The sequence below is a fragment of the Bombina bombina genome, chromosome 1 (genome assembly GCF_027579735.1).
Source record: "Bombina bombina isolate aBomBom1 chromosome 1, aBomBom1.pri, whole genome shotgun sequence".
NCBI lineage: Eukaryota > Metazoa > Chordata > Amphibia > Anura > Bombinatoridae > Bombina > Bombina bombina.
In genome coordinates, this window is record NC_069499.1 from 1,263,712,675 (window position 1) to 1,263,740,572 (window position 27,898).

The 27,898-nt window shown below is 42.0% G+C and overlaps 1 long non-coding RNA gene across 1 annotated transcript in view; it reads left to right on the forward strand.

Moving 5' to 3' along the window:
* Positions 1-27,898, forward strand: part of LOC128648370 (uncharacterized) — a 132,947-nt gene that overhangs the window by 44,116 nt on the left and 60,933 nt on the right. Inside the window, exon 4 of the long non-coding RNA XR_008400592.1 lies at positions 13,573-13,693. This is a non-coding gene — a long non-coding RNA (uncharacterized LOC128648370). The remainder of the gene's footprint in view (positions 1-13,572; positions 13,694-27,898) is intronic.

A 27,898-nucleotide genomic window follows, 5' to 3' on the forward strand; every position in this document is an offset into this window, starting at 1 on the left:
GATTTGGAGTTTGGCGGTAGATGGGCTGTTAACACTCCGCGGGCTTTTTTCTGGCCGCACCATAAAATTAACTCTGGTATCGAGAGTTCAAAAAAATGCTGCGTTAGGCTCCAAAAAAGGAGCGTAGAGCATTTTTACCGCAAATGCAACTCTCGATACCAGAGTTGCTTACGGACGCGGCCAGCCTCAAAAACGTGCTTGTGCAAGATTCTCCCATAGGAAACAATGGGGCTGTTTGAGCTGAAAAAAAACCTAACACCTGCAAAAAAGCAGCGTTCAGCTCCTAACGCAGCCCGATTGTTTCCTATGGGGAAACACTTCCTACATCTGCACCTAACACTCTAACATGTACCCCGAGTCTAAACACCCCTAACCTTACACTTATTAACCCCTAATCTGCCGCCCCCACTATCGCTGACCCCTGCATTATATTATTAACCCCTAATCTTCCGCTCCGTAAACCGCCGCAACTTACATTATCCCTATGTACCCCTAATCTGCTGCCCCTAACACCGCCGACCCCTATATTATATTTATTAACCCCTAACCTGCCCCCCACAACGTCGCCGCCAGCTACTTACAATAATTAACCCCTAATCTGCCGAGCGGACCTGAGCGCTACTATAATAAAGTTATTAACCCCTAATCCGCCTCACTAACCCTATCATAAATAGTATTAACCCCTAATCTGCCCTCCCTAACATCGCCGACACCTAACTTCAATTATTAACCCCTAATCTGACGACCGGAGCTCATCGCTACTATAATAAATGGATTAACCCCTAAAGCTAAGTCTAACCCTAACACTAACACCCCCCTAACTTAAATATAATTTAAATCTAACGAAATTAATTAACTCTTATTAAATAAATTATTCCTATTTAAAGCTAAATACTTACCTGTAAAATACATCCTAATATAGCTACAATATAAATTATAATTACATTGTAGCTATTTTAGGATTAATATTTATTTTACAGGCAACTTGGTAATTATTTTAACCAGGTACAATAGCTATTAAATAGTTAAGAACTATTAAATAGTTACCTAGTTAAAATAATTACAAAATTACCTGTAAAATAAATCCTAACCTAAGTTATAATTAAACCTAACACTACCCTATCAATAAATTAATTAAATAAAATACCTACAATTACCTACAATTAACCTAACACTACACTATCAATAAATAAATTAAATACAATTGCTACAAATAACTACAATTACATAAACTAACTAAAGTACCAAAAATAAAAAAGAACCAAGTTACAAAAAATAAAAAAATATTTACAAACATAAGAAAAATATTACAACAATTTTAAACTAATTACACCTACTCTAAGCCCCCTAATAAAATAACAAAGACCCACAAAATAAAAAAATTCCCTACCCTATTCTAAATTAATAGAGTTAAAAGCTCTTTTACCTTACCAGCCCTGAACAGGGCCCTTTGCGGGGCATGCCCCAAGAAAATCAGCTCTTTTGCCTGTAAAAAAAAACATACAATACCCCCCCCAACATTACAACCCACCACCCACATACCCCTAATCTAACCCAAACCCCCCTTAAAGAAACCTAACACTAAGCCCCTGAAGATCTTCCTACCTTGTCTTCACCATCCAGGTATCACCGATCCGTCCTGGCATCCGGTGCTGAAGAGGTCCAGAAGAGGCTCCAAAGTCTTCCTTCTATCCGGCAAGAAGAGGACATCCGAACCGGCAAACATCTTCTCCAAGCGGCATCTTCGATCTTCTTCCATCCGGTGCGGAGCGGGTCCATCTTGAAGCAGCCGACGCGGATCCATCCTCTTCTTCCGGCGTCTCCCGACGAATGACAGTTCCTTTAAGGGACGTCATCCAAGATGGCGTCCCTCGAATTCCGATTGGCTGATAGTATTCTATCAGCCAATCGGAATTAAGGTAGGAATATTCTGATTGGCTGATGGAATCAGCCAATCAGAATCAAGTTCAATCCTATTGGCTGATCCAATCAGCCAATCAGATTGAGCTCGCATTCTATTGGCTGATCGGAACAGCCAATAGAATGCGAGCTCAATCTGATTGGCTGATTGGATCAGCCAATCGGATTGAACTTGATTCTGATTGGCTGATTCCATCAGCCAATCAGAATATTCCTACCTTAATTCCGATTGGCTGATAGAATACTATCAGCCAATCGGAATTCGAGGGACGCCATCTTGGATGACGTCCCTTAAAGGAACCGTCATTCGTCGGGAGACGCCGGAAGAAGAGGATGGATCCGCGTCGGCTGCTTCAAGATGGACCCGCTCTGCACCGGATGGAAGAAGATCGAAGATGCCGCTTGGAGAAGATGTTTGCCGGTCCGGATGTCCTCTTCTTGCCGGATAGGAGGAAGACTTTGGAGCCTCTTCTGGACCTCTTCAGCACCGGATGCCAGGACGGATCGGTGATACCTGGATGGTGAAGACAAGGTAGGAAGATCTTCAGGGGCTTAGTGTTAGGTTTATTTAAGGGGGGTTTGGGTTAGATTAGGGGTATGTGGGTGGTGGGTTGTAATGTTGGGGGGGGGTATTGTATGTTTTTTTTTACAGGCAAAAGAGCTGATTTTCTTGGGGCATGCCCCGCAAAGGGCCCTGTTCAGGGCTGGTAAGGTAAAAGAGCTTTTAACTCTATTAATTTAGAATAGGGTAGGGAATTTTTTTATTTTGGGGGTCTTTGTTATTTTATTAGGGGGCTTAGAGTAGGTGTAATTAGTTTAAAATTGTTGTAATATTTTTCTTATGTTTGTAAATATTTTTTTATTTTTTGTAACTTAGTAATTTTTTATTTTTTGTACTTTAGTTAGTTTATGTAATTGTAGTTATTTGTAGAAATTGTATTTAATTTATTTATTGATAGTGTAGTGTTAGGTTAATTGTAGGTAATTGTAGGTATTTTATTTAATTAATTTATTGATAGGGTAGTGTTAGGTTTAATTATAACTTAGGTTAGGACTTATTTTACAGGTAATTTTGTTATTATTTTAACTAGGTAACTATTAAATAGTTCTTAACTATTTAATAGCTATTGTACCTGGTTAAAATAATTACAAAGTTACCTGTAATATAAATATTAATCCTAAAATAGCTACAATGTAATTATAATTTATATTGTAGCTATATTAGGGTTTATTTTACAGGTAAGTATTTAGCTTTAAATAGGAATAATTTATTTAATAAGAGTTAATTAATTTCGTTAGATTAAAATTATATTTAACTTAGGGGGGTGTTAGTGTTAGGGTTAGACTTAGCTTTAGGGGTTAATCCATTTATTATAGTAGCGGTGAGCTCCGGTCGTCAGATTAGGGGTTAATAATTGAAGTTAGGTGTCGGCGATGTTAGGGAGGGCAGATTAGGGGTTAATACTATTTATGATAGGGTTAGTGAGGCGGATTAGGGGTTAATAACTTTATTATAGTAGCGCTCAGGTCCGCTCGGCAGATTAGGGGTTAATAAGTGTAGGCAGGTGTCGGCGACGTTGAGGGGGGCAGATTAGGGGTTAATAAATATAATATAGGGGTCGGCGGTGTTAGGGGCAGCAGATTAGGGGTACATAAGGATAACGTAGGTGGCGGCGCTTTGCGGTCGGCAGATTAGGGGTTAATTATTGTAAGTAGCTGGCGGCGACGTTGTGGGGGGCAGGTTAGGGGTTAATAAATATAATACAGGGGTCGGCGGTGTTAGGGGCAGCAGATTAGGGGTACATAAGTATAACGTAGGTTGCGGTCGGCAGATTAGGGGTTAAAAAAATGTAATCGAGTTGCGGCGATGTGGGGGGACCTCGGTTTAGGGGTGCATAGGTAGTTTATGGGTGTTAGTGTACTTTAGGGTACAGTAGTTAAGAGCTTTATGAACCGGCGTTAGCCCAGAAAGCTCTTAACTCCTGCTATTTTCCTGCGGCTGGAGTTTTGTCGTTAGAGCTCTAACGCTCACTTCAGAAACGACTCTAAATACCGGCGTTAGGAAGATCCCATTGAAAAGATAGGATACGCAATTGACGTAAGGGGATCTGCGGTATGGAAAAGTCGCGGCTGAAAAGTGAGCGTTAGACCCTTTAATCACTGACTCCAAATACCGGCGGTAGCCTAAAACCAGCGTTAGGAGCCTCTAATGCTGGTTTTCACGGCTAACGCCGAACTCTAAATCTAGGCCTTAGTTTTTTAAATTTGACAGGTAAGTTTTAATTTAATTAAAGATAGGGATATTGTAATTTTAATATAAAGTTAGGGGGTTGTTAGGTTTAGGGGTTACTAGTTTAATTTAGTATATTTCGCTGTTGGGGGCTTGCGGTTTAGGGGTTAATAGGTTTATTATAGTGGCAGCAGTGTCGGGGAGCGGCGGAATAGGGGTTAATAGATGTATTATAGTGTGGGCGATGTTGGGGTGCAGGGGAATAGGGGTTAATAACTTAAGTATAGTGGCGGCGATGTCGGGGAGCGGTGGAATAGGGGTTAATAACTTTTATTAGTGGCGGCTGTTATGTTCTGTGTGTAGTCAGGATTAGAACATTCAGTTGTGTGCTGTTACCTTGTGTCTGATGTCTCTTGCACATATCACTGAGACTCTGTAGCAGGAACTTTAGATAACTTTTATTCAGCTACAGCCACATGGCTATTTACTAGCAGGTTCCATCAGTAAAACTAAACATGGCTTCTGATGATGTCACAGAGACCCAGACACACCCAGAGGGTGTGGTGAGCTGAGCTTAAAGCTGCAGCACTTCTAACATATAATGATAAAACAAGGTTAGTGCAAAGATACAGTAAAAGCTGCAGTAATCTTAACATCCCCTTTTTTCTAAAAAAATAAATAAATATAAAAAATAAATAAAAATAAAGAACAGACAGTGGATAATATTGTAACATGCAACAAGTAATAGACATACATGTTTATCACTAAACCATACACTTGTACTTAGAACAGTTTATCTTTATAGTCTATGCACAAGACCTAGGTTGCAGCCTAGATTTTAGTCACAGTTATGTTTTCTGCGATAAGTCCGCCTTCGGATTAGGTCATTCCTTGCGGAATAATCTCTCACTGAATCCTCACATTGCCATCTAGAAGGTGGCCTTCTGTTTCTAGAGGGCCGTAGAGTATTTGGTTCAGGAGAAATAGTCTGTGGAGGAGTACCCAACGGTTGTTGATCATCTGTGATATTTTGTTGTTGGACAGAATCATTCTAAGGTTGATCTGTTTCAGTTGTGTTCATTGTATTTTCATCCTCAGAAGACTCAGGTGGGCACCAAACTCCATGCCAGATATCCTCACCATCTGAATCATTGGATATTTGTGTAGCTGGTTGAGATCTATGTCTCATTTGTTCTACATGGCGGGAAACTGTACCACCAGCTTGTAGTTGAACTTTAAACATTCTGTTGCCCATGCCTTGTATTATGACAGCTGGAATCCATTTATTTGGGCCACGGTAGTTTCTAACCCATACTCTGTCATGAATGACAAATTCTGAAACGCTAGAAGTGTTCAACTATTGTTTGGAATGTTCTGGTCTAACTTTATCCAGTGGAGTTCTCATGCGTCTTCCAAACATTAACATTGCAGGTGATAGCCCAGTAGTGGCATGGGGAGTGTTTCGATAGTTAAACAAAAAGTTAGAAAGGGAGTTTGGATTAAATTTTGATTTGTGAGAGACAGCTAAGTGGCGTTTTAAAGTTTGTACAAATCTTTCAGCCTCTCCATTAGAGGCTGGAAAATATTGAGCTGTCTTACAGTGTTTGATGTTATTTGTAGCTAGAAATGTTTCAAATTCATGTGATATGAACTGTGGACCATTGTCTGAGACTAAAGTTTGTGGCAGTCCAAATCTTGCAAACATACTGGAAAGAACGACAATGGTTTGTTGTGTTGTAGTACTTGACATTTTAACTACTTCTGGCCACTTGGAATGAGCATCCACAGCCACCAAATACATTCGTCCATCCACTGGCCCTGCAAAATCAACATGGATTCTGATGATGTCACAGAGACCCAGACACACCCAGAGGGTGTGGTGAGCTGAGCTTAAAGCTGCAGCACTTCTAGCATATAATGATAAAACAAGGTTAGTGCAAAGATACAGTAAAAGCTGCAGTAATCTTAACAGCGGCGATGTCGGGAGCAGCAGATTAGGGGTTAATAAGTTTAATATAGTGTTTGCGGTGCGGGGGGGCCCTTGGTTTAGGGGTTAATAGGTAGTTTATGGGTGTTTAGTGTACTTTGTAACACTTTAGTTATGAGTTTTATGCAGAGGTGTAACTAGAAACCTCAGGGTCCAGGTGCAAGAATCTAAGAAGCCCCCCCCCCCCCCAAAAAAAGAAGTGAATTTGATACATATCTTTTTTTTTAACATTTAACCCAGAAAGAAAAAATGGGAATCAGATTACATGTCTGCAAAAGGAGGTACCCTGTGCCCACAGTCTGTTAGATGGTCTGACCCCCTATTACTGTATATAGTGACACTGTTTAACCCACCAGTACTGTATATAGTGAGTCAGTAACACAGTCTTTAATCTGCCGGTGAGATGGCTGGCCTGACACTACCCGCCCCAGTACTTTATAAAGTGACCATAGTAGTCTGTGACATGGTCCAGCCCCCCCGTACTGTATATAGTGGTACTTTATAGTGACACTGTTTACCCCCGCCCCCCCCCCCCCCATGCTATAGTGACAAGGTCTGTAATTTGCTGGTTCCACAAACATACACACACACACATACATGCATAAATACACACACAGTCACATACATACATACACACATACATGCATAAATACACACACAGTCACATACATACATACACACATACATGCATAAATACACACACAGTCACATACATACATACACACATACATGCATAAATACACACACAGTCACATACATACATACACACATACATGCATAAATACACACACAGTCACAAACATACACATACATGCATAAATACACACACAGTCACATACATACATACACACATACATGCATAAATACACACACAGTCACATACATACACACACACATACATGCATAAATACACACACAGTCACATACATACATACACACATACATGCATAAATACACACACAGTCACAAACATACACATACATGCATAAATACACACACAGTCACATACATACATACACACATACATGCATAAATACACACACAGTCACATACATACACACACACACACATACATGCATAAATACACACACAGTCACATACATACATACACACATACATGCATAAATACACACACAGTCACATACATACATACACACATACATGCATAAATACACACACAGTCACATACATACATACATACACACATAAACACCAATGACTAACCCCTGTAGTCAGCGACACTAGTGAAGCATCATGTCACACTCAGTCATATCAGTGCAAGCAGTGGCAGGTCAACATTTGTTATTTAAAAAAAAAAAAAAATGACCTCTGCACCCCCTGTAGTTTCGCCCCTGGTTTTATGTAACAGTTTTGTAGCATAAAATTCATAACTACTGCTCTCAGATTGCGAAACGGATCTTGTCGGTATAGGGTGTAACGCAAGCTTTTTAGCCTCACCACAAAACGTCATTTTTATATGTGCAGGACTGACGTTGCTTTACAGGCTAAAAGGCTTGCGGTACAGCTATACCGACAAGACTTGTAATGGCTGCGGTGCTGTTTTAACGCTGAAATGACCATTTATTCAGTGTTAAAACACAAACACAAAACTTGTAATCTAGGTGAAAGTAAATTGAGACATTAAGCTGCGTAAATTTCAATAAAAATTGGAAAAATTGAGGTGTTGTAAAACCTCTGACCGGTAGTGTGTATATATATATATATATATGTTATGTGGTATAATGTTCAATGTACTGCATGACGTATATATACGTCATTTTGGATATATGTATACACATGTATCTATGTATTTAAGTGTTTTACTGTATTTGTACTGTACATATTTAACATTCCAATGTTCTTCACTTACAGGATAATGTCCTTTTTATTGTATAGATATATAGGTATATATATGTATTTTACAGTATTAGATGTATATAGAAATATATATTTAATAATAAAAAGTACATTCTTTTCTATGTGAAGAACATAGGAATGTAAATTATGAGTTTTGCGTGTCAGGTTTCGTGATTTAGATTTAATGTGGTCGGGTTAGCACACATGAAAACAGTAATCTTAAAGGGACAGTCAACACCAGAATTTTTGTTGTTTAAAAAGAAAGCTAATCCCTTTATTACCCATTCCCCAGTTTTGCATAACCAACACTGTTATATTAATATACATTTTACCTCTGTGATTACCTTGTATCTAAGCCTCTGCAAACTGCCCCCTTGTTTCAGTTGTTTTGACAGAATTGCATTTTAGCCAATCAGTGCTATCTCAAGGGTAACTTCACACGCATGAGCTCAATGTTATCTATATGAAACACATGAACTAATGCCCTCTAGTGGTCAAAATGCATTTAGATTAGAGGCAGTCTTCAAGGTCTAAGAAATTAGCATATGAACCTCCTAGTTTTAGCTTTTAACTAAGAATACCAAGAGAACAAAGCAAAATTGGTCATAAAAGTAAATTGGAAAGTTGTTTAAAATTACATTCCCTATTTAAATAATGAAAGTTTTTGTTGGACTTGACTATCCCTTTAAGGCATATTATTGAAATATTATATGTAAAATCAAATTATTAAACATACTGTAAAAATATTCTAAATAATCCATAGAATATATCTATATTTTTATCATTATTTTTTTTTAACCCCTTAATGACCGGACCATTTTTCAGTTTTCTTACCCTTAATGACAATGGCTATTTTTACATTTCTGCAGTGTTTGTGTTTAGCTGTAATTTTCCTCTTACTCATTTACTGTACCCACACATATTATATACCGTTTTTCTCGCCATTAAATGGACTTTCTAAAGATACCATTTTTTTCATCACATCTTATAATTTAATATAAAAAATATATAAAATATGAGGAAAAAATGGAAAAAAAACACACTTTTTCTAACTTTGACCTCCAAAATCTGTTACACATCTACAACCACCAAAAAACACCCATTCTAAATAGTTTCTAAATTTTGTCCTGAGTTTAGAAATACCCAATGGTTACATGTTGTTTGCTTTTTTTGCAAGTTATAGGGCAATAAGTACAAGTAGAACTTTGCTATTTCCAAACCACTTTTTTTCAAAATTAGCGCTAGTTACATTGGAACACTGATATCTGTCCGGAATCCCTGAATATCCCTTGACATGTATATATTTTTTTTTAGAAGACAACCCAAAGTATTGATTTATGCCCATTTTGGTATATTTCATGCCACCATTTCACTGCCAAATGCGAGCAAATAAAAAAAATTGTTCACTTTTTCACAAATTTTGTCACAAACTTTAGGTTTCTCACTGAAATTATTTACAAACAGTTTGTGCAATTATGGCACAAATGGTTGTAAATGCTTCTCTGGGATCCCCTTTGTTCAGAAAAAGCAGACATATATGGCTTTGGCGTTGCTTTTTGGTAATTAGAAGGCCGCTAAATGCAGCTGCGCACCACACGTGTATTATGCCCAGCAGTGAAGGGGTTAATTAGGGATCTTGTAGGGACCTTGAAGGGTTAATTTTAGCTTTAGTGTAGTGTAGTAGACAACCCAAAGTATTGATCTAGGCCCATTTTGGTATATTTCATGCCACCATTTCACCGCCAAATGCGAGCAAATAAAAAAAAAAAGTGACATTTTTCACAATTTTAGGTTTCTCACTTAAATTATTTACAAACAGCTTGTGCAATTATGGCACAAATGGTTGTAAATGCTTCTCTGGGATCTCCTTTGTTCATAAATAGCAGACATATATGGCTTTGGCGTTGCTTTTTGGCAATTAGGAGGCCGCTAAATGCTGCTGCGCACCACACTTGTATTAAGCCCAGCAGTGAAGGGGTTAATTAGGTAGCTTGTAGAGAGCTTGCAGGGTTAATTTTAGCTTTAGTGTAGAGATTAGCCTCCCACCTGACACATCCCACCCCCTGATCCCTCCCAGACAGCTCTCTTCCCTCCCCCACCCCACAATTGTCCCCGCCATCTTAAGTACTGGCAGAAAGTCTGCCAGTACTAAAATAAAAGGTGTTTTTTTTAATTATTCAGCTGTGATGGACCCCTGCCTTAACCCCCAACCTCCCTGATCCCCCCCAAACACCTCTCTAACCCTCCCCACCTACCTAATTGCCACCATCTTGGGTACTGGCAGCTGTCTGCCAGTACCCAGTTTTCCCCAAAAAATAAAGTGTTTTGTTACATGTTTTATTTTTATTTTTTCTGTAGTGTAGCTGCCCCAACCCCCCCCCCCCCAACCCCCCCCCCCCAACCCCCCCCCCCCAACCCCCCCCCCCAACCCCCCCCCCCCCAGATCCAGATCCTGATATTGATCATTTATTTGAAAAATTCTGCCCCCCTCCCTCTTACCAAAATTCATTGGTGGCAGTGCCAGTGATTGCTGCGCGTGCGTGCACGCAGCCCCCGCACGCTCCCGGCATCCGGTTCCTTCAAGTGCATTGTGCACGCCGGATGCCGGGTAGCGATGGGCCGCCCACCCTCCTCCCTGTAAGCTCCCACCCACCAACGAACGGCCGCATCGCTACCGGTGCAGAGAGGGCCACAGAGTGGCTCTCTCTGCATCGGATGCTTTCTAAAGGGTATTGCAGGATGCCTCAATATCGAGGCATCACTGCAATACCCTGAGAGCTGCTGGAAGCGATTGCGATCGCTTCCAGCACTCTCTAAGACAACTGACGTACCAGGTACGTCCATTGTCACTAACTGCAAGTTTTTGCAGGACGTACCTGGTACGTCAGTTGTCATTAAGGGGTTAAATTTTATATTTAATATTTCAATAATACACTTTAAGATTACTAAATTTGAATGTACGCTAATATGGCCTGCAAATGCTGCAGGTTACTGCAAATTGTGTTTTCCCACCTGCCCCAGAGGAAAAAGAGACATGGGGGCCGAATTATCAAGCTCCAAATGGAGCTTGATGCCCCTTCCGGCGAGTCTAAAGACTGTTACTCCATAACATGTCCGCCTGCTCTGAGGCGGCGGACAGAAATCAACTTGATCAAATACGATCGTGTTGATTGACACCCTCTGCTAGCGGACGATTGGCCGTGAATCTGCAGGGGGCGGTATTGCACAAGCAGTTCTGGTGAACTGCTTGTGTAATGAGAAATGCTGAAAGTGAATCATGTCCGCTCGCACTTTGATAAATATGCCCCTCAGAGTGCATACTGCAGATATCCTAATATTTTCTTTGTATAGGATAATGCTACACAGTGTTTAATATTTCACATAAGGGCAGCCTCTGATTTGCCACATGAAAGGAGACCAGAGGCATAGATATATGCCGTGTATAAATAAACAGACTCCTGTGTTCAATCCTACTCTTCTAATAACATTTTTGAAAGGGAGAAAGAGAAGAGTTTAAAGAAAGGTAAAGAGAAAAATTAAGACAAAATTCAGAAAAAGATAGCGAATATATTACATTTATTAACATACTAGGCAATAAGCTTGCCCAGAGGGCAGTCTATTTAAAATTACTGAAAAAAATAAGTAAATTATCAAAAATAAAAAAAATGAAAACTATTCTAATACCCCTATAAAAATAACCCCCAAAAATAAAAACACCCCCTAATCTAAACTACCAATAGTCCTTAAGAGGGCTTTTTGTAGGGCATTGCCTGTAAGTTAAACAGCTCTTTTACCTAACAAAATTACCAATTACCCCCTAACAGTAAAAACCCCATCCAACCAACCCCCCAAAATAAAAAAACCTAAGTCTAAAAAAACCTAAGCTACCCATTGCCCTTAAAGGGGCATTTGTATGGGCATTGCCCTTAAAAGAGCAATCAGCTCTTTTACAAACAGCTCCTTTGCGCCCATAAAAAAAAAATCTCTAATCTGAAAAAAAAACACCCCCCAAAAAAACAAAAAAACCTAAGTCTAACCCAGAAATAGGTACTTACAGTTACTGAAGTCCTGCGCCGAAGGTCTTCTTCCAGGCAGTGAAGGTCTTCATCCAGTGCGGGGACATCTTCTATCTTCATCTGGATCGAAGACGGCGCGGAACGGAGGTGATCGCGGAGCTGAGCTGACAGGGGAGTAGGAGCAGCGATCGCGGAGCAGGAGTGGCCGTCGCGGAGCAGGATCAGCGTGGAGGATCCTCTTCATGCGGTCGCCGTTGCATACTGAATATTGAATGCAAGGTACCCCATTTACGTAAGTTCAAATCAGCCAATAGGATTTCAGTAGTTCTCATCCTATTGGCTGATTTCAAAATTTCAGCCAATAGGAATGCATGGTACCCCAATATAAATGGGGTACCTTGCATTCAATCTTCAGTATGCAGCGGCAACCGCATGAAGAGGAACCTCCATGCCGGTCCTGCTCCGCAATGGCCGGTTTTGCGATGTGGGGGTTGGCGGTTTAGGTGTTTGTTAATATTTCTTGCGGGCGCTTAGGTGTTTTTTTGTTAATACTTCGTACGGGTGCTAGGTTCTTTTTTGTTAATACTTCGTACGGGCAGTTAGTTTTTTTTTGTTAATAATTCGTGCGGGCTGTTAATTTTTTTTTATTATTTCGTGCGGACGGTTAGGTTTTTTTATTATTTCATGTGGGCGGTTACGTGTTTTTTGTTAATATTTCATGCGGGTGCTTAGGTGTTTTTTTCTTAATGCTTCGTTTGGCTCCGCTGCATCAAGGTGGATTCTTTTGGCTGCACACACAGCCAACATTCTCTTGGATGCGTGCGCAACTGACGACGGTGACGGACGCGTTACAGATTAATGCTTTTGAACTTTCGAATAATGCTGTTATTTTAATGCCAAAAACATTTGTTTTTTTGTTCATACAGTTATGAAAAAAATTATATTACTTTGCTTTAACTGCATACCTTTGATCCACAATGTACTGTACTAACAAATGTGCTATATACGGTTATCGTACATCCATATACATATAGGCTCATTGTTAAATTAAATCTTGTAAACTTTTTTTTCCTCTTCCTGTTTATCAAAATTCTATTTTTGTACATTTCACTGTAGTTGTCATGCACTTTGCCCAATGAGTAAACATGGTTTCCAAATTATGCAAATATTAACATTGCAGCACAAAACCAAAATCTCTTGCAAAGCTTTGTGGGCTTTTCCAGCGATCAAAAAATGCAAGGTTGTTGGGGGGGATTCTCAGCTACTTTATGTATGCAGGCTTTGCTAAAGCAGTGATATCATATGTGTTTTCTTCACACCCACTGCACTGACTTTATATACAATATCTGAAGGCTTTTTTTTGTTTGTACCTCTCTCTATATCATTCCAGGACAGGCCACAAAGTCAGATGTCGCTTTTTTGTTGTTCAGTGGTTAGCATGACGTGAACATTCTAGGCGACTGACCTGCCACTGCATCCTGCCATGCACGTCAGATGCATAACATATAAAGGCAGCTTCCCATAACTAACTTCCATCACTTTTTTTTTTTTTTTTACCCTAGGCTCAAAGGGCAATCTACAGCAATCCTCTGTTTCTTTAATTTGAGGGCTGAGCTGCCTCATCAGAATTTTCAGATAGCAGACAGGATGAAAGTATGGGACTTAAGTGCTCATGTCTGAGAGGTAAGAAACTGGAAATTCTGCAGTTAATTAATATTGTCTTACTTAATGCAACAAAAAAATATGGAAAAGGAACAGAAATTGAAGTAGATATGTGTAATAGCCTTTCAGTGGAAGTGGAAAAGTACAATTCAGGGGCCGAATTATCAAGCTCCAAGCCTTCAGGCTCGCTGGAAACAGCAGTTATGAAGCAGCGGTCTAAAGACCGCTGCTCCATAACTGGTCGAACTGCTTGTGCAATGATAAATGCCAACAGCGTATGCTGTTGGCATTTATCGATGTGCGACGTTCATGATACGCTACATCGTATCATGTCCGCTCGCACTTTTATAAATCGGCCCCTCAGGCAGGGCCGGCCCTAGTCATTGCGGGGCCCAAGGCAGGGTGACAAAATGGGGCCCCTTTCTTCCCGCCCCTTTCTTCCCGCCTAAAAACCCAGCTCCGCCCCCAACCCCACCCTGTCTCCGCCTCCAACTCCGCCCCATCTCCACCTCCAATCCTGCCCCATCTCCGCCTCCAACCCCGCCCCCAGTTTTCAAAATTAAAAAAAAATGGGAGAAAAATTATTTGAGGTAATGCACAACATTTTATAAAACCACACACACACACACAGACTACACACACACAAACAGCCCACACACACAGCCCACACACAGCCCCCACATACAGCCCCCACACAGCCCCCCCCACACACAGCCCACACACACGCACACAGCCCACCCCCCCACACACACACACCCCACACCCACCCCACACACACCCACCCAACACACACACACCCCACACACCCACTACACAGTACACAAGGGTAATAGAAATACTTGTAAACAATTTTTATTTTATTTTTTTTGAAGATGATAATGCTTTATTTAGAATACCAAGGTATGCCAGCTACCTGTTGTAATAAGGTTTGATTCACAGCCCCAGCAATTATAGAAAGCAGTTTGATAGTGCACATTGGCATGCCTTGTCATAAGTGTGCATTTTATAGGTAACTGAAAACAAATCTGGCATTAGATTTAAACACAAAGTACCTTAGTTACACCAAGTTACAATTAAAGTAAAGTTTAACTTTGCAGTTACATTCTTTGATGTAGACAGACATTGACGTCCAATATTCACATAATCTTACATATAATAATACCATGAAAACCAAAAGCAAAAATGTATAGAAATGGGAAGCAACTGAAATGGTGTCAATTGCTTAAGCTTAGTTGCAGGCAGGTACTTACTGTAACTAAGGTAAGCTGGTTAGCTACACATTACAGTTCTGTGGTATTTGCTTTATACAATTTTAAATCCATATCTTGAGGTATTGTGACACATGATGGTATGCCAAGCTTTGTTATTGAGCTTTTATTAGTGACACCTCACGTAACATGCACCACACCAATAGGAGTCAGCGGTCAAATCATAAATGATACCCCAGCCCCACTACAATAAAATGATGCCCCTAGCACCCCTGCAATAAAATTATGCTCCCAGCCCCCCTCTGTAATAAATTATGCTCCCAGCCCCCCTCTGTAATAAATGATGCCCCCAGCAATAAATGATCCCCCCCAGCACTCCTGCAATAAAATTATGCTCCCAGCCCCCCTCTGTAATAAATGATGCCCCCAGCATTAAAAATTATGCTCCCAGCCCCCCTCTGTAATAAATTATGCCCCCAGCAATAAATGATTCCCCCCAGTCCCCTGCAATAAAATGATGGCCCCAATACCCCTGCAATAAAATTATGCTCCCAGCCCCCCTCTGTAATAAATTATGCTCCCAGCCCCTCTGTAATAAATTATGCCCCCAGCAATAAATGACTCCCCCAGCACCCCTGCAATACAATTATGCTCCCCCCCCCCCCTCTGTAATAAATGATGCCACCAGCAATAAAATTATGCTGTCATCCCCCCTAAATAATAAATGATGCCTCCAGCAATAAATGATTCCCCCAGCATCCCTGCAATAAAATTATGCTCCCAGCACCCCTCTGTAATAAATGATGCCCCCAGCAATAAATGATGCCCCAGCCTTGCTGCAATAAAATGATGCCCCCAGCACCCCTGCAATAAAATGATGCTCCCAGCACCCCTGCAATAAAATGATCCCCAGCCCCGCTGCAATGCCCCTAGCATCTCTGCAATAAAATGATGCCCCAGCCCCCCTGCAATAAAAGTCAAGCTGGTTAGCTACAAATTACAGTTCTGTGATATTTACTTTATACAATTTTAAATCCATATCTTGAGGTATTGTGACACATGTTGCTATGCCAAGCTTTGTTATTGAGCTTTTATTAGTGACACCTCATGCACCACACCAATAGGAGTCAGCGGTCAAATCATAAATGATACCCCAGCCCCACTGCAATAAAATAATCCCCCCAGCACCCCTGCAATAAAATGATGCTCCCAGTAATAAAATGACCCCCCCCAGCACCCCTGCAATAAAATTATGCTCCCAGCCCCCCTCTGTAATAAATTATGCCCCCAGCAAAAAATGATTCCCCCCAGCCCCCCTGCAATAAAATTATGTTCCCAGCCCCCCTCTGTAATAAATTATGCTCCCAGCAATCAATGATACCGAAGCCCCGCTGCAATAAAATGATGCCCCCAGCACCCCTACAATATAATTATGCTCCCAGCCCCCCTGTAATAAATTATGCCCCCAGCAATAAATGATTCCCCCCAGCACCACTGCAATAAAATGATGCTCCCAGCCCCCCTCTGTAATAAATGATGCCCCCAGCAATAAATGATGCTCCCAGCCCCTCTGCAATAAACTGATGCCCCAGCCTTGCTGCAATAAGTTGATGCCCCCAGCACCCCTACAATAAAATGATGCTCCCAGCACCCTTGCAATAAAATGATACCCCCAGCCCTGCTGCAATAAAATGATGCCCCCAGCACCCCTGCAATAAAATGATGTTCCCAGCAATAAAATGGTGCCCTGAGCCCCCCTGCAATAAAATGATGCCCTGAGCCCCCTGCAATAAATAATGCCACCAGCCCCACTGCAATAAATGATGCCCACAGCAATAAAATGAAGCCCCAGGCCAGCTCCCCTGCAATAAAATGATGCCCCCAGCAATAAAATCTTGTCCCCAGCCCCCCGACAATAAAATTATGCCCCAGCCCTCCTGCAATAAAATTATGCCTCCAGCCATAAATGATGCCCCAGCCCCCCTCTGTAATAAATGATGCCCCCAGCAATAAATGATGCCCCCAGCCCCCCTGCAATACAATGATGCCCCCAGCACCCCTGCAATAAAATTATGCTCCCAGCCCCCCTTTGTAATAAATTATGCCCCCAGCAATGAATGATTCCCCCCAGCACCCCTGCAATCCCTGCAATCAAATTATGCTCCCAGCCCCCCTCTGTGATAAATTATGCCCCTAGCAATAAATGATTCCCCCCAGCACCACTGCAATAAAATGATGCTCCCAGCCCCCCTGCAATAAAATGATGTCCCAGCCTCGCTGCAATAAAATGATCCCTCCAGCACCCCTGCAATAAAATGATGCCCCCAGCACCCCTGCAATAAAATGATACCCCCAGCCCTGCTGCAATAAAATGATGCCCCCAGCACCCCTGCAATAAAATGATGCCCCCAGCACCCCTGCAATAAAATGATGCTCCCAGCAATAAAATGATGCCCTGAGCCCCCTTGCAATAAAATGATGCCCTGAGCCACCCTGCAATAAATGATGCCACCAGCCCCACTGCATTAAATGATGCCCACAGCAATAAAATGAAGCCCCAAGACCAGCCCCCCTGCAATAAAATGATGCCCCAGCAATAAAATCATGTCCACAGCCCACGCCCGGCAATAAAATGATGCCCAAAGCCTTCCTGCAATAAAATTATGCCTCCATCCATAAATGATGCCCCAGCCCACCTGCAATAAAATTATACTTCCGGCCCCCCTCTGTAATAAATTATGCCCCAGCAATAAATTATGCCCCCAGCACTTCTGCAATAAAATTATGCCCCCAGCACCCCTGCAATAAAATGATGCCCCAGGCCCCCTGCAATAAAATGATGTCCCCAGCCCCCTGCAATAAAATTATGCCTCCAGCCATAAATGATGCCCCAGCCCACCTGCAATAAAATTATACTTCCGGCCCCCCTCTGTAATAAATGATGCCCCAGCAATAAATTATGCCCCCAGCACTTCTGCAATAAAATTATGCCCCCAGCACCCCTGCAATAAAATGATGCCCCCAGCCCTCCTGCAATAAAAGTATGCCTCCAGCCATAAATGATGCCCCAGCCCACCTGGAATAAAATTATGCCCCCAGCACCCATGCAATAACATGATGCCCCCAGCACCCCTGCAATAAAATGATGCTCCTAGCAATAAAATGATGCCCTGAGCCCCCTGCAATAAATGATGCCACCAGCCCCACTGCAATAAATGATGCCCACAGCAATAAAATGAAGCCCCCAGGCCAGCCCCCCTGCAATAAAATGATGCCCCCAGCCCCCTGCAATAAAATGATGCCCCAGGCCCCCCTGCAATAAAATGATGTCCCCAGCCCCCTGCAATAAAATTATGCCTCCAGCCATAAATGATGCCCCTCTACAATAAAATGATGCCCCAGCAATAAAATGATGCCCAGAGCCCCCTGCAATAAATTATGCCACCAGCCCCACTGCAATAAATGATGCCCCCAGCAATAAAATGAAGCCCCCAGGCCAGCCCCCTGAAATAAAATGATGTCCCCAGCTCCCCCCGCAATAAAATGATGCCCCAAGCCCCCCTGCAATAAAAAATAAAATGATGCCCCAGCACCCCTGCAAAAAAAATGATGCACCAGCAATAAATGCCCCCCACCCCATGACCCCCACAAAAAAAAAAATTACATTTTAAAGAGAATTTAATTAAAACAAAAAAACACAACCTGACCTGTCTGAAGTTGGGCTTCCTGTGGGACTGTCGCATGCATCACCACCGAGATAGTTCCGCCTCTGCTGCTACTTCTCATGGCTGTGCCACTACTGCCTGCTTTGATGTTGAAGCTTTTTCTGCTTCTCACATGCCAGTGCGCCACACAGTCATGTGGCTCCTCACCTCTCTGAGTCCTCAGTTACTGGGCTGCCGGTTAAAAAAAAATGGCGGCAAAAATATATTTTAAAAGTTTAAAATTGCCACAAGCGTAGGGCCCTAGGTTGTGCGGAGCCCTAGGCGGCTGCCTCGCTCGCCTTGCCCTAAGGCCGGCCCTGCCCTTTTTTGAAGTTTAAAATTGCCACAGGCGCGGGGCCCTAGGTGGTGCGGGGCCCTAAGCTGCCACCTCGTTCGCTTGCCCTAAGGCCGACCCTGCCCTCAGGATCCAATCAGACATTCATACATGCTGCACAGTGATTGGTTGATATGTACAGGAGCTTGTTTATTTCTGCCTTAGTTATATAATTCAAGGAGTGTGTCCCACGACTGCAAATAAATGCATATGCTTTTAAACAATTTCATTCATTTGTAGATATGTTGCAATGCATTAAATAATTTGTAGCACATGAATAACAAAATGGCAACGATGACTCTGGAAGTTAAAAAGCATATTTCTTTCTAATGACACGGTGAGTCCACGGATCATCATCAATTACTGTTGGGAATATTACTCCTGGCCAGCAGGAGGCAAAGAGCACCACAGCAAAGCTGTTAAGTATCACTTCCCTACCCACAACCTCCAGTCATTCTCTTTGCCTCTAGTGCAAGGAAGAGGTGAAGTAATTAGGTGTCCTGATTAAGATTCTTTTATCAAGATTTTTTGTTTTGAAATCTGGGCAAGATTGCTCTGGCCTTCCATCACAATTTGGGTCTAGCTGTACTCCACGTTAGTCTCTTCAGCAGGGCTGTGGTGGTTTTAGAGGAGCTGCGTTTTCCTAACATGTTGCTGCCCTGGTATAGAAAGCCTGAGTAAGTTTACTCTATCTTTCTTTTTACACAGGTCTCTGTGAGGAGCAGCATCCTCTCGTCTGACTACCGGACGACTAGAATGCAGGTAAGTGCCTTTTGTTCTTCTGGAGCTAGAAGGCTGGTACTGTAGGGGTAAAGACCCTCTGCTTTAAATGGGACATATCCCTTTTGGGATGATTACGGCAGTGGCAGGCACATTATGCATAGACATGGAGACTGTTATCCTTCAAAAAGCGGAAGAAGTTAACTACCTTGGGCTAATTTTTTATATATTGGGGCCATTGTATCTTATAGTAACAACGATACAGGAACTGTTAGGTAATTCTGATTGACGCCATTTTCAAACGTTGTTGTGTATATGCAGGGATTCCCCAGCTCTGCTGTTAATACCCTTTTGGGAACTGTGCGAGGGCTAAAGATTTTGCTTACTTTATTAACATTTTGTTATGCTCAAGTTTCCCTTCTAAGACCTACAAAATGCTTCAGTTTGAGGGAGATGGTCGACAGCATTATGTTCTTGCCGTGCCGACCTTGGCCACGCCTCCTTTAAGGAGTGGCGCCATTTTTGAGGTTGAGTACTTGTTTTCCTACTCTGACCCGCTCTCCAGCATGAGAATGGAACGGAGCTGCCGGCTGCCTTCCTCCTTATTGATCGTTTTCCTCTATCTTTGGAGATGATTTTTGGTGTGTGTGAGGTATTATTTTTAAGATTATGTCTTGTTTTTAATTTTGTCAATAAAGTCACAATCACATATTTTCACTGATTTTCAGTGTAATTCAAGTAGGACTAAAGGGAATTATGCAGACATTTTTCTTCATGTGCATCTTATAAAGTGAGGAATACAATGTGTAGGTTAGATTTCCTTCACCTAAGGAAATACTAGTTTAATTTTCTGCATAATTTTTATTGCTACAGAATGAAACAGAGGTCTATTACTTATTTAATTAAGTCCCTATAATTTTTAAAGTGACAGTGTCATGTTAAATATTTTAAATATAAAAAATTCTAATTTCTAAAAATCCTTGTTAGGATTCTTAAAGTGACAGTGTCATGTTAAATATTTTAAATAAAATATATTTTTTTAAGATTCTAAAAATCTTTTTTAGCCTCATGTCTCCCTGGGTGATGCTGTTTAGGCTAAGCCACAGCTCTCTCCTAATGTCCAGAGCCTTGTTTATGACGTCATATGCAGTGCTCTGCGGTTCCTCTACATCTCCTGGAGGAGTTATTTGCTTGCAGAATTGTCTGCCCAGGTAGCTTTTGGCATCTGTGGCTTTATCTGCCTTTCCTATCTTAAAGGGAAATCACAAGAGGTTCTTTAAGTAATCAGATAACAAGGTGTCTGCGCCATTTGCTACTTTGCATTCTGTCCTTGTAGTTTTTATGAGCAGGATAGTTGGTATTTGAGGGTTAACCCTCTGCTTTGGACAGTGTAATGCCTTCATCTGGTACTGAAGTAGTTCTCTTCAGATTCAAGCCTGATCTCTCTTGTATTTTGGAAGGGTCGGCTACTTGGAAAACTTCAAATCTCCTGTTGTCGTCAATCCTCAAGAATCTAGTGAATTTTTATTTACTAGGATTCATTTGATAAACATTTTTTCCTGTTCTCGACTGTGCTAGGAAAATTTCCTCAGGTATGGGAGAAGTCAGGGATTCATTTTCCACTTATCCTGTCCGTAATAACCTGTTTCCTTTAAATATCATGGTGCTTAAGGTAATAGAGGCCATTGATATTCTGGTTAAGAGAACTTCAATCCCTATTTGAGTTCAGCTGATTTTCAACACTACAAATTTATCTTGAACTCCTACTACTCTGCCCTTAATTTCCATAAGCAACACTACTTCTCTACTCTTATCTCTAATCTTTCTTCAAACCCAAAACGTTTGTTCTCCACTTTCAATACTCTTCTCCGCCCTCCCTCACCTCCTAATACAACTTCTCTGTCAGCTCAAGACTTTGCCAACCACTTCAATAACAAAATCAACTCCATCAGAAATGAAATCAGCTCTCAACATAATTCCATTCCCTCACCCCCTCAAATGCTCTCAATCAACCACAACCCACATAACCTTAAACTTAGCTCATTCTCCCCTGTTACTGAGGAAGAAGTTTCGGCACTTATACTGCGCTCTCACCTCACTACCTGTCCCCTTGACCCTATCCCCTCACAGCTACTCCCCTCCCTCTCTGCCACCCTTACCCCTATACTCACACACACTTTCAACCTCTCCTTCAGCACTGGTATATTTCCCTCATCGCTGAAACATGCACTGGTCACACCTATCCTCAAAAAACCTTCCCTTGATCCTACCTCCCCATCCAACTACCGCCCTATTTCCCTCCTCCCTCTTGTATCAAAGCTTCTCGAAAAACTAGCTTATGCACGCCTTTCCCATTTCCTTACAATAAACTCCCTTCTTGACCCATTGCAATCTGGATTTCGTTCCCATCACTCCACAGAAACAGCAATTGTTAAGGTTACCAATGACCTACTTACAGCAAAATCAAAAGGCCACTTCTCTCTGCTTATTCTCCTTGATCTGTCCGCAGCCTTTGACACTGTTGACCACCCTCTCTTGCTCCAAACCCTCCAATCCTTCGGCATATGTGACACAGCCCTCTCGTGGCTCTCTTCCTACCTGTCAAACCGTACCTTTAGTGTAGCCTTCTCTGGGGCCTCCTCTGCCCCGTCACCACTTTCTGTCGGAGTACCGCAAGGCTCTGTTCTCGGTCCCCTTCTCTTCTCAATCTACACGTCATCACTAGGTTCCCTAATAAAGTCCCATGGTTTACAATATCATTTGTATGCCGAGGACACCCAAATCTACTTCTCTGCACCAGAACTTTCTCCTTCCTTGCTAACCCGTGTCACTAACTGTCTTTCTCACATCTCCAACTGGATGTCCTCTCACTACCTCAAGCTAAATCTCTCCAAAACTGAGCTCCTTATTTTCCCCCCCTTCTTCAAAACTCTCCACCCCCAATCTCTCTATAACTGTCGACAACTCCATCATTACCCCTACCCCGCATGCCCGATGTCTCGGGGTCACATTTGACTCAGATCTTTCTTTCACTCCTCACATTCAGACTTTGGCTAAAGCCTGCCGCTTCCACCTTAAAAACATCTCTAAAATTAGACACTTCCTTACACAAGACACAACTAAGATTTTAATCCACTCTCTCATACTCTCCCACCTCGATTACTGCAACTCTGTCCTCTCTGGTCTTCCCACCTACCGCCTAGCTCCTTTACAATCCCTAATGAATGCCTCTGCCAGACTCATCTTCCTTACAAGTCGCTCTTCATCTGCTGCACCTCTCTGCCAATCTCTTCACTGGCTTCCTCTTGCCTCTAGGATCAAACACAAAATTCTCACTCTGACATACAAAGCCCTCAACTGCACTGCTCCCCCCTATATCTCTGATCTTGTCTCCAGATACTCTCCTTCCCGTCCCCTTCGCTCTGCTCAAGACGACCTACTCTCCTCCTCTCTTGTCACCTCATCACACTCCCGTTTACAGGACTTCTCCAGACTGGCTCCCATCTTGTGGAACTCTCTGCCTCGCTCCACAAGACTCTCTTCTAGTTTTAAAAGCTTCAAGTGCTCCCTAAAGACTCTACTGTTCAGGGATGCATACAACCTACGCTAACCTTACTTTATACCAGTTCCTCTCCTCCATTGCTATCCCGTGATCCCCCCTAGCATGTAAGCTTAAGAGTCCAGCTGTTTGTTGATCACCTTCTCAAGAGCTGACTACAACAGTGCAACTCTTGGCAGGGCCCTCTACCCATTTGATCCCTATAACTGTTTTTTTTTTTTTTTTTTTTTTTGTACTCCGCCTTTAATAGCGCTGCGGAATCTGTTGGCGCTCTACAAATAACCGATAATAATAATAAAATAATAATAATAATAATAATATTTAGGAAAGCTGTACGTTTACAAATTTTTTATGGACAAGTCTGCCATCTTTTGTGTGTCTTGTTGGATTCCATTTTGGTGGACTCCATGAGGAGATCAATGTTAGAAAGGCTGTTAGGCCGATAATTTCTTTCTGTTGCTGCTTTTTCATTCCTTTGTAGCGCAGGAGTCTCCCCCTTTATCCTCCAAGTAGGAGCAGTCCAAGTTCTCTGGGATTCCCAGTCTTGGATAAGGGGGCAGTGCTGTCCTAGCCCGCCGGGCATTACAGCTGTTCAACTGAGAAGCCTACTTGTGGCTTAGTTGTATAGTCTAGGCCTTATAGTTCTGCTGGGGCAGATTCAATTTTTAGAATTCCTCCAAATCGACGCTTCTGGCGTTTCCCTTTTTAAGGATGAGTCCTTGTTTGGACCTGGTCTGACGGTATTATCCTCTGACTTGCAGGTGAAAAGAGTTTTGCTATCACTTGTCAAGTGAGTAAGACTAAAATAATGTTTTCCTTTTTCCTCTTTCATCAGGGGTCATGTCTTTTAGTAAAAATAGGTATAAGGTGCGCTAGGACATAAAGAAACCAAACTCCCCCTAAATGACAATATCCCTATAAATGTCACAAGTAGGATTTAGAAAAGTAAAAGAGAATATTGTGTGTGACTTTTCTAAACGTCATGTCTTTTAGACCAGTCTCAAATTTTTCCCAGAGGCAGATTTCTCTTTCTAGAGTATCTGCGATTCAGGTACGATGAGAATCTTCCTTGAAACAGGGTTCAGGACGTTCTTTCCTGGGGAGAGTTCCAGCCCCTGTCTGGGAACGGAATCTGGGTCTTTATTTCAAGTGTCTCTGGTGCTGACCTTCAAAATAATATCCATTCTCTTTTAGTTCTGGGTCTGTTCGTAAGAACATAGACCAGAGGGAAGTGTGTTTATTGTTCCCATGTTTCGGGATCTTTGCTAGTTTATGGATTCAGCAGCCGAGAAAGACCTTTAGGTCCTGGGGTAGTACATCTTCTGGACTATAGATGGTTCAGGTGTCATCCTTCCTTCGAACTATCTCTTTTTCAAGATATTTTGTCCAATCTACTTTCCCATGGATGGGAATGAACCTGGAGAAGTCTTCCGCGTTCCATCTTCATGGGTGAACTTTTTAGACTCTGTATTTAGAAAAAGGTTTCTGACAGAGGTCAAAGTCAAGGATTTATTCTTTTTCCTCTCTCTGCAGTCTAATGTCCAGCCTACAGCAAGCTCTAGTTGTCCAGTAGATGGCTTAGCCTTTTACAACCAGCTGCATTTACTTCCTTTTTTAAGTAAATCGATATAAGAGGGAATTGGTCTTATGGTTTCCATGGACTTTATTCCTTTTGCTATTTTCCATAAGATGGAAGACATTCGGATCTGTCTCAAAGAATAGATATAGATCAGTCGACAAGAGTCTCTTCACAGTAGTATTTTTTTAGGAATATCTATCTCAGGGCGCGTACTTCTGGAGATATTCATGGGTGATATATCCACGGATGCCAACCTGCTGGGCTGGTATGCTGTCAGGGTCTTATTAAAATAATGGACTTGGGAGTGTCTGCTCTTCTCTTTTACGTTTGGAGTAGAGAGCGATTTTCAATGCTCTGATAGCTTGGCCTCTTGGCATCAGTCGTTCTTAGCTTGGCTCCAGTCGGACTATATCACCTCTTGGTTTATATCATCCATCAGGGAGGATCTTGGGGTTCCTTAGCCATATTGAAGGTGACTTGGATTGTTCAGTGGGCGGAAGCTCACAATTAATGTCTGTCGTCCAGGGGTGGACAATTGGATTCTGAACAGTCAGTTATTTTTCCCGGGGAGTGGGTTCTCCTTTCGGAGGTGGTTTCTAGGTAAATCTTTAAATTGGGGGTCCGGAGTGACCTCTGAGGACATTTCGTCAGAACGTCAAGTTTTCAAGGTACGGGTCACGGTCAAGTGATCCACTGACCATCTTGAATAATGTTCTGGCGTTTTTTTCTTGGATTCAGTCTGGCATATCTGTTTTTTCTCTGTTTGCTTCCCTACGCGAGTCATTGCTCATATTCAACAGGAGAGAGCGGCTGGGATTTTCATAGCCTCTACGTGACCCCACAGGATATGAATGCAGACTGATGGGTAACGTTGTATCTTCTCTTTGGCGACTGCACCTGAGGAAGGCCTTCTGGGTCAGGGTCCCTTTCTTCATCTAGTTTCCCTGATGCTACCTACTTGAAGTTTGAACACTTGGTTTTGTGTTAGCATGGAATTCCGAATCAGTCATTGAGACCATGACTCAGGCTTGCCTTCCTGTTTCTAGAAGAATTGCCATAGAATATGGCATATCTTTCTTTATAGGTGTGTATCCAAGGGTTCTCTTGGAGTTGAGTCAGGATCCTAGAAATCTGTCCGGTCTCTAGGATGTCTGGAGGCAGTCAGTACACTGGGGGGTCAGATTCTGCTTTGTCTTTTTTGGCTACTTATGCGTCTGGCGGTTGTGCCAGATGTGCAATCTTTGTATCAGGCCTGGCCAGAATCAGGCCTGTCCTTAATGTCGGGTACTCCCCCTTGGAGCATTAACCTTGTTTTTTAGGGTATGTGGCACATTCTGTAGATATTAAGTGTTATCTTTGCTGCTTGGAGAGTCTCGGAACTCTCAGCCTGCAGTGTGTTTCGCCTTATCTTATCTTTATGCAGATATGGTGGTTCTTCGTATTAAGTTTGGTTTTCTTTCTAACTTTTGTTGGATGGAAATATTATGAAGGAGATTGTTGTTCCTTGTCTATGTCCCAATCCTTCTTACCATAAGGAACGTTGAATATTGTGCGTGTTCTTAATTTCTTTCTACAGGCGACTAAGGATTTTCGCTAGTTTTCTGTTTGGATGTTTGCTTCTCTGGGACAACTTCTCTTTCCTTTTGGTTGGAAGTGTGATTCATTTGATTATGAGACTGCTGGACAGCAGCCTCTTAAGAGAATTACAGCTCTTTTCTCTAGGGCTGTATCTGCTTCTTGGGTTTTCAAGAATGAAGCTTCTGTTGATCAGATTTGCAAGACTGCAACTTGGTTCTTTCTGCTTAAATTTTTCTGAATGTTTTAAATTTGATTGTTTGCCTCAGCTGAGGCTGCTTTTGGGAGAAAGGTTCTTCTAGCAGTGGTGCCCTCTGTTTAGGTTACCTGTCTTGTCCCTCCCTTATCATCTGTGTCCTCTAGCTTGGGTATTGATTGCCAACAGTAATTGATGATGATCCGTGAACTCACCGTGTCATTAGAAAGAAAACATAATTTATGGTTACCTAATAAATTTATTTATTTCTTGACACTGAGTCCACAACCCGCCCTGTGTTTTTTTACATACAGTTTTTCTTTGTTATATAAACTTCAGGCACCTCTGCATCTTGTGTTATTTCCTTTCTCTCCTTTCCCTATGGTCAAATGACTGGGGGATTGTGGGTAGGGGAGTGATACTTAACAGCTTTGCTGTGGTGCTCTTTGCCTCCTCATGCTGGCCAGGAGTGATATTCCCAACAGTAATTGATGATGATCCGTGGACTCACTGTGTCAAGAAAGAAATACATTTATCAGGTAAGCATACATTTTGTTTTGTTTGCTCACTGACTAATAAACAAAAGTCTCACAACTCTGTTAGGGGACTGTGACAATCCCACAAAAAGTGTTGTTGTTTTTAGCTGACATAGGGGTGGGCAGACCAGTGGGACAGACCAGGTTTCTATTGGACATTAAAATCTGTTTCCCAGACTGCAAACTCAGACGACATTACATTTTTTTATTTATTTTTTTGGACATATTCCTCATGATGCCAGGAAATTTACTAGTTTGCAACAGAGAGCGTGATGTAGATAGCCTGGGCAGTGAGTCAGTTTTTCTGTATTTTAACTGATAAGGAGATGATAGGCAGTAACATTCTGTATACAAAGATTATGATGGAATGCAATTTAGTGTTCAGCATATGGGGGAGGTACACAGACATTACAGGGGGATGGGGGGAAAGGCAAGAATAGTAAATATGGACAGAATCTAAGAATATTTTAAAGAGGTATGCATTTGGTCTTGATTACAAGTTGAGCTGTATTTTGCATCAGATTTAGGCTAAGATTAGTAGTGGAGCACAATACTGCACTTTCACTAGCGCAATATTTGCGCTGCACTCGGTAATACCAGTGAACGCAAATGTACGCTGGTATTACAAGTCAGACGCAATGCGAATGCGACCTTGCGTTTGCATTGCCTGGAAGCCTTGTGCTCACAAGAGCTTGGCTCCATAGGCTCCAAAGGGAGCCTCGTTCTACCTCCACCTAGTGCAGCGCAGGGGGCAAATTGTGCAGCGTTGTGCAGCAAAATAAAAATATATATGGATATGAATATATAGGTAATAT